This window comes from Pinus tabuliformis, chromosome 8, assembly GCF_031772625.1.
Source record: "Pinus tabuliformis cultivar Carrire ecotype Pingquan chromosome 8, CPIR1, whole genome shotgun sequence".
Taxonomy (NCBI): Eukaryota; Viridiplantae; Streptophyta; class Pinopsida; order Pinales; family Pinaceae; genus Pinus; species Pinus tabuliformis.
The window spans coordinates 1,789,529,798-1,789,538,348 of NC_142294.1; the positions used below are offsets into that span (position 1 = coordinate 1,789,529,798).

Below are 8,551 nucleotides of genomic sequence, written 5' to 3' on the forward strand. Positions count from 1 at the left end.
CATTTGAATCGTCAAGAAAGTCATTTGGCCAACCAAGCTAGGAGAAAACTTGATTTTCCCAAGGTCACTTCAGAGGTGCATCAATTCTCTCGAGGCAATTGTATTTTTGACATTTCTCCAAAACCATGACACCTGTGTAAAACGTGAAGGATTTTTTTCTTCCTTGGCTTATTTTGGACAAAAACCTCTCTCAGTTTTCCTAAATTCATCTTTTATTGCTCAGAAACATCATCGGAGTAAAACCTATCCCAATGTGTGGAACAAGAGATTTGTCGAAATGAAGCGAAATGAAGGGGATAAGCGGCTTCTAAATTCTTGGGAAAATTCTTGGAAGTAGGGAGGGATGTTAAGAAGTAAGGGAAAGTGTAATTTCAAAGATTGAGTGAGGGGAAGGGGTCCAAAAAGGAAAAACACAAGTCCAACCTAGAAAATTGCCAAGTTGTAGCAAGAAACTAGGGTTTGTGCGAAAATGAGGAATTTGGCGGATCTCAGTGATGGGAAGTGTTTGATAAGGTACTTTAAGGATAGGGTAAGGTGTATGAACATCAGGATACAATTTTTACTGATGATTTGACTGTCCAAGAGAAATTGCCTTCAAAACGCTAGGAGAGGGAAATGACCTTACCTAGGCGCAACTGAAGCATGAACAAGGTGTAAAATGACCCAGTGGAACTTGACATGATAATGAAAACCCTTTGAATGATGGTACACTCAGCTGAATGGTGACATGGACTGACAGTTGGACAACTTTGACAGGAATAAAAGCAAACCCTAGATCTAATGCCTAGTGACCAAATTTTGCTTGAAGACTTACTGAAATGACAAAATTTGACCTTGACACTCTGAGACCACTTTGTAAGAGCATATTTGATCACTGGAGGAAGGATGCAAAGCCTGACACTAACAGAGTTTATGTGGTGATGGCATTATTTTGTTGGTTATTCTCATGGAGAAAGCGAGGCTCAAAATTAATCACAGTTAATAGGATTGATGCTACTATAGCTGATGGAAGTCCTTAAGAATGGTCCTAAATCACTGACTTAACTGCCTTCACTTCTGCAAGAGATAATCTTCGTGAACTGAACACGGTTGAAGCTTCAATGGCAGAAGATACAAGCCCATCTAGCCAGGATAACAACACCTCTGAGCATGGAGATAGAGAAAATTGTGCTGTAAGAGAATAGGACAGGTTTATGTCTATTTCAAATGTCATCAAGATCATGAGAAAAGTCCTCCAAACACATGCGAAAATTTCTGAAGATGGAAAGGAAACAATACAAGAATGTGTTTTAGAAGTTATCAGTTTCATCACTAGGGAAGAAAATGACCAGTTCCAAGAGGAACAAAGGAAGACTATCATTGTCGGGGATGTCAAGAGATGCAAGATTGGTCTCTCAGTGTTGGCATTGCATCACTAGTCACAAAAGAGAGTTCCAGTGCTCTTTATCATCAGTAGTTGTCTCGTCAGGTGTGATTGAGAAATAGTTTTCAATGTTGGAAGATTTTGTCTGGATACTACTAGAAAGGGCTTGAGGCGCTATTGCCCTGATTGATGTATATTGTATGTTTAACTGTGCTCGAAGAACAGAACTAATTTCTGTAGAAGATTTACTGCACGCTTGTGCCACTGGAAGAAAATAGATGTACCAGTAATGTTCAGATAGTTTGATAGTAGAGTTATTGTTATTCAATTGAAAGCCAAGAATGATGATGAGGTTTTTTCTAGAATAAAAGATCTTGTTGTAAAAACTGAAGCCTTACAGACAGGAGTTGGTGCAAGTGAAGTGGCTAGAACCTTGGGTGTTGCACCAACACTCGCAAAGGAGCATCTTCTTGCAGCTGAAAGTAAAGGATTCTTATGTTGAGATCATGGTCCCGATGGCCTTAGGTTTTATATCAATTTTTTTAAGGAAATCAATCCCAATAACATACTTTTGTAGAGAAGAATGGTTGAAAACTTTAATGAGCCACATCCGAATACATGGAATGAATATGATGATGGCATGGATCTATCGAATTATGATTTCAACAATGATGGATTAGCTCAACCTTGTGATGATGCAAACAAAATAAAACTTGCCTATCAACTCTGTTCTATAGGCAATAAGGGTTGCATAGATTACTTGATGATGAGAAAATTAAGGTCTGGAAAGATCTATATGATGTCACTGATGCGTACACTAATGGATGGCTTTCTGCAGGGCGGGCATTTTTAGAGGAGTTTTTGAAAAAAGACTCTATTTCTAGACAAGGTGTTGTCAATGTAAAAAGCAGTGAAGGTCTAACTGAGGATCAAACTCCTTCATAGAATGTGAATGTTTTGGTCACATCTGGGATGCTGATACCAACCCTAGTCAAACACTTGATTTTCCAACTAGATGGTTTTATCACATGTGAAAATGTGTATAGTTCATGGGACGTGGGGAAGTTGCAGTGATTTATATGGATCAAAAAACATTTCCAAGGACTAGGTGTTTAGTTTTGTGTTAATGGAGACAGCATGGAAGAATGTTAAGTAGCTAAGAATCTGGGATGGCCTTTTGTAAAGATTGATCCAGTCCTAGAAGGAGGGCATCGATTTCCAGGACTCTCTCTTTCTATAGTGAAGCACTATTTGCATTGTATATATGTTTTCGAGGAGTATGTATTTCCTGGGTGTTGGACTTGTTCAAGAACCATCTAGCAACTCAACAAGCCCAGTCGACGATAGTGGAGAATGTCTTAAACGACAAACTACCCATTTGAATGACATTGCCTTACTTAATAATGAACAGCAGCAAAAATCTTCAAATATGACAGTGGGTAAGGTTGAAGATAATTCAAGAAAGGATAATTGTGTTATTGCTTCAAATACATCAGACTTCAGTAACAGAAGTAATTTCGTGGCACATTTGACTGATCAACGCACCCAAAAGGTGAAGAAAACAAGCACTTCTTTGTCAATTGTGGATGGTGTAGTTATAAGAAATGGTAAATAGGAATCTCAAATATGCCATAAAGTTTTCAATGAGAGAAATCATTACACTGGCCATGTTGGTGTTCATGTGAGAAATGCAAAAAGGCTTCATGATCCACCGGGTGAAATATCAAGTGCCAAGGCTTCTCAAGGGTGAAGATAAATGCATAAGTGGCAATTTAAGTCAAGTGATTCCAGATCAGTCATAAATGGCTACATTTTTAAATCAACAACCGAGAGTGAGGTAGCAAAGTTCTGAAGCATAATATCAACCGAACTCCAAAATTCGTGCAGGTGCAAGGTGGCAGTATTCAAAGTATTCAACGAACAAATGGAAAATATTTCAAGAACCCAAGGCATCTACAGAGTGCAGGTGGAGGGTGATTTGATCATCATCCCAAATTATCCCTGATTTCCAGCGATGTTCCACAATGGATTTTGGCAATTCGACTTGTGGCAGCAATTAATTGTTCCTTTTTTATTTTTGAGATTTAATTAGTTATTTTGTTATAATTTAATTTAGGTAATTTGACCGCATAAAAACATATTTAGGTTTTTGTTTTTTTTTTCTATTTTAATTATTTTGATTCCTATGTTTAGGAATCAATAATTAATATGTAATATTATATATAGGATTATTTTTAAAATATAGAGGTTTGATTTTGGCAATAGAGAGGCTGTCTTGGCTTTGTTTAATTTTTTTCCTGAAATATAATTTTAATAAAGCAGTCTTTTGCCCTTTGGATCTGGGATTCATCACGGTGCTGATGTTTAGTATGTTTTTCCTATAATTCATTTACACATTATGTTTTTATGCCTTGTTACAACATTATCTAAGTGATTTATTAGGAATTCATCCGTTATGATTCTCCTTTAGTGATGATTTTGCTGTTAGTTGTAATGGTTGTCTTAGTAGAATTCATCCGTTGCTAGATGCTCTATTGAGCAACCTCAAGATTCTCTTTCATCTAAAGTTGTTGTTGCAGATTCATCCTTTGTCTGATGCCTATAGGGTAGTAGGCTTTCTCCCTTATACTTCTCACATTTACAATCTTCACATGGCTGAACATGACACTTAATTTGCCCCAGGTTTGCCAGCAGAAACTGACATCGATTTCATAGTCCATATCATCCTTTCTCTTGTTATTTTGACCCAAAACAAATCCAATCAAATCCCTAGAGCTACTATACCTAGCCTAAAATCCTTATTTGATCGAGTCATATTGGCTGAGATTCGCAAGGAGAGAGCCCTCTCTCGACCCAGTAGGGCTAGCTACCAGGTTAAGCTCGGTTTATGGTTAGCTTAGGATTACCTCCCTTCAGCCTGAGGTCAATCTAGGCTCTAACATAGTCGTCGCCATATTGGGATAGAGGTTACAGATCTTCTCCAGGAATGATCATTCAAGTTGCAGACCTGATTGTTGATGGTGGATAGTAGTCAGACACATATGAATGCTAGAATCATCTACCTGATGACTCCAATGTTCAAGATCCTGAGCTTCGATTTCACTGCCCAAGAATCCAGTTTTCAGAATGTTGATGGTAATCATCAATGACAGGGTATGTGGAAACTCCGTTATCTAGTGTAATGTTATTGATTTTAAGGGATGAGATAGCAAAATTTCAGATTGATCAGAGTTTTTTAACATCATTGCTTCTTAGCTTGAAATCCAGCCGACTCACACCTGAGAATAAATATTTTTTTCTTGGCTTAGTGGTTGAAAGATTAGAAAATGAAATTGAATTATTGGATGTTCAAATTAAATCACATGAATTCCAAGACCCTAAATAGTTCTTGGAAACTCTCCCTCCTCCTAAAGAAGAGAAGATGAGGCTACCCTTGGATGGTTGGATTGAAAGATGTTATGGTTTACAGTGAGGATGTGACAATCTCCAGCCAAGAGCATATGGGGCAGTAGATAGAATCTGGTTTCTATGATCCTATAGCAGCATATATGGAATATATTTTTAAGTTGAAAGAAAAACCAGGTTGCCTTTTACAGAGCCAGAGGTACTATGGGTATATATTGCTGGTAGGATTTCCAACTATGTTCTGGTTCAAACACTATCAAACAAAAACATCATTGTCACAGTTGCTTGATTGGTTGGTCTGGCATTATAGCATTAGTTGATCTATTGATTTTACATCCGAGTAGGGTAGCTTTGTAAATAAATAAGCTGCCCAAGGCAACATGCTGTTTGTTTATGTACAGGTTGCAGTATGTGTATGTTTGGATTGGTTTGAGTTGTTTTGAGTTTGCAGTTGTTAGACCATATTGCCCAATGGATGAGGCACTTGGTCTACAGTGTTATTGACACCTTCAAGGAGCTGCCATCCCCAATGGAGCTGATGATAGTTCCAGTCTTTGCATCCTGTCACCAGGGATCAACATGAGCTCTTACTATGTCTAGTTTTGTTAGATGTGTTTCACATGATAATCAACACAAAACATGTCATAATTCTATTCATCAGGAGTACCTCGGAAAGAGCTTTCCAACGGTATATTACACTCCAAAAACTGGCTCCCAGATTAAAAGATATGTTCAAATGAGTGATTGACTCAAAAATCCTTTCGTGTAGTAGTTCAGATATTGAATGATCCAGTAGAAGCTAGGAGATGTCAGTGGCTGGTTTTGTGTTTGGACTATGATCGAGAAGGAGAGAACATAGAATTTGAATTTTTTTTATCATGCTGCCAATCTTCATCTCAACATATGGCAAGGTCGTTTCTCTACTTTGATTGAAAGAGATATCCTGTGCAGACGACACTATACATTGCTGACAGTGCTATTGCGGGTGAAAGTGGGACTAGGTTTGGTTGTACAACAGAAGTGGAGAACAAGTCCATTGAATAAGATGTTTAGAGTTTAAGTGGTGATGGCATTATTTTGTTGGTTATTCTCATGGAGAAAGAAAGGCTAAAAATTAATCATAGTTAATAGGATTGATGCTACTGTAGATGATGGAAGTCCTTAAGAATGGTCCTAAATCACTGACTTAACTGCCTTCACTTCTGCAAGAGATAATCTTCGTGAACTGAACACTCTTGAAGCTTCAATGGTAGAAGATACAAGCCCAACTAGCCAGGATAACAACACCTCTGAGGATGGAGATAGATAAAATTGTGCTGTAAGAGAATAGGACAGGTTTATACCTATTTCAAATGTCATCGGGATCATGAGAAAATCCTCCCAACACATGCGAAAATTTCTGATGATGCAAAGGAAACAATACAGGAATGTGTTTTAGAAGTTATCAGTTTCATCACTAGCGAAGCAAATGACCGGTGCCAAAAGGAACAAAGGAAGACTATCACTGTCGAGGATGTCAAGAGATGCAAGATTGGCTTCTCAGTGTTGGCATTGCATCACCAGTCACAAAAGAGAGTGCCAGTGCTCTTTATCATCAACAGCTGTCTTGTCAGGTGTGATTGAGCAATAGTTTTCAAAGTTGGCAGATTTTGTCCAGATACCACTAGAAAGGGCTTGAGGCATGATTGCCCTAATTGATGTATATTGTATGTTTAACCGTGCTCGAGGAATAGAACTAATTTCTCCAGAAGATTTACTGCAAGCTTGTGCCACTGGAAGAAAATAGATGTACTAGTAATGTTCAGACAGTTCGATAGTAGAGTTATTGTTATTCAATCTAAAGCCAAGAATGATGATGAGGTTTTTGCTAGAAAAGAAGATCTTGTTGTAAAAACTAAAGCCTTACAGACAGGAGTTGGTGCAAGTGAAGCGGCTAGAACCTTGGGTGTTTTTGATGGCCTTAGTTTTTATATCAATTTTTTTTAAGGAAATCAATCCCAATAACATATTTTTGTAGAGAAGAATGGTTGAAAACTTTAATGATCCACATCAGGATACATGGAATGAATATGTTGATGGCATGGATCTATTGAATTATGATTTCAACAACGATGGATTAGCTCAACCTTGTGATGATGCAAACAAAAGAAAACTTTCCTATCGGCTCCATTCTATAGGCAATAAGGGCTGCATAGATTACTTGATGACGAGCAAATTAAGGTCTGGAAAGATCTATATGATGTCACTGATGTGTACACTAATGGATGGCTTTCTGCAAGGCAGGAATTTTTAGAGGAGTGTTTGAAAAAAGACTCTGTTTCTAGACAAGGTGCTGCCAATGCAAAAAGTAGTGAAGGTCTAACTGAGGATCAGACTCCTTCACAGAATGTGAATTTTTTGGTCACATCTAGGACTCTAATATGAAGCCTAGTCAAACACTTGCTTTTCCAACTAGATGGTTTATCACTCATGAAAATGTGTATAGTTCATGGGACATGTGGAAGTTGCAGTGTTTTCTATGGATAAAAAAACGTTTTGAAGGACCAGGTGTTCAGTTTTGTGTTATTGGAGACAGCATGGAAGAATGTCAAGCAACTGAGAATCTGGGATGGCCTTTTGTAAAGATTGATCTAGTCCTAGAAGGAGGGCATCGGTTTCGAGGACTGTTTCTTTCTATAGTGAAGCACCAATTGCATTGCATATATGCTTTCGAGGAGTATGTATTGCCCAAGTGTTGGACTTGTTCAAGAACCATCTAGAAACTCAACAAGCCCAGTCGATGATAGTGGAGAATGTCTTAAATGGCAAACTACCCATTTGAATGTCATTCCCTTACTTAATAATGAACAGTAGCAAACATATTCGAATATGACAGTGGGTAAGGTTGAAGATAATTCAAGAAAGGATAATTGTGTTACTGCTTCAAATACATCAAACTTTAGTAACAAAAGTAATTTTGTGGCGCATTTGACTGATTAGCGCACCTAGAAGGTCAAGAAAACAAGCACTTATTTGTCAATTGTGGATGGTGTAGTTATAAGAAATGGTAAATAGGAATCTCAAATACGCCATAAAGTTTTTAGTGAGAGAAATCATTACACTAGCCATGTTGGTTTTCATGTGAGAAATGCAAAAAGGCTTCATGATCCACCGAGTGAAATCTCAAGTGCCAGAGCTTCTCAAGGGTGAAGATAAATGCATAAGTGGCAATTTAAGTCATGTGATTCCAGATCGGTCATAAATGTCTACATTTCTAAATCAACAACCGAGAGTGAGGTAGCAAGTTCTGAAGCATAATATCAACCAAACTCCAAAATTCGTGCAGGTGCAATGTGGCAGTATTCAAAGTATTCAATGAACAAATGGAAAATATTTCAGGAACCCAAGGCATCTACATAGCGTAGATGGAGGGTGATTTGATTATCATCCCAACCCTGATTTCCAGCGATGTTCCACAACGGATTTTTGAAATTCGACTTGTGGTAGCAATTAATTGTTCCTTTTTTATTTTCGAGATTTAATTAGTCATTTTTTTATAATTTAATTTAGGTAATTTGACCGCATTAAAACATATTTAGGTTTTCGTTTGTTTTTTCTATTTTAATTATTTTGATTCCTATGTTTAGGAGTCAATAATTAATATGTAATATTATATATAGGGTTATTTTTAAAATATAGAGGTTCGATTTTGGTAGCAGAGAGGTTGTCTTGGCTTTGTGTAAAATTTTTCCTGAAATATCATTTTAATAAAGTAGTCTTTTTCCCTTTGGATCTGGGATTCAT

The 8,551-nt window shown here is 37.4% G+C and overlaps 3 pseudogenes; all 3 read left to right on the plus strand.

The window, feature by feature from the left end:
* The first annotated feature begins 1,100 nt into the window (after positions 1-1,100).
* LOC149243358 (vacuolar protein sorting-associated protein 36 pseudogene) lies at positions 1,101-1,940 on the plus strand (annotated as a pseudogene).
* Positions 1,941-1,946: 6 nt separating this feature from the next.
* On the plus strand, positions 1,947-2,978 carry LOC149243359 (protein phosphatase EYA pseudogene; annotated as a pseudogene).
* Positions 2,979-6,791: 3,813 nt separating this feature from the next.
* Positions 6,792-7,527, plus strand: LOC149243360 (protein phosphatase EYA pseudogene; annotated as a pseudogene).
* Positions 7,528-8,551: the final 1,024 nt, after the last annotated feature.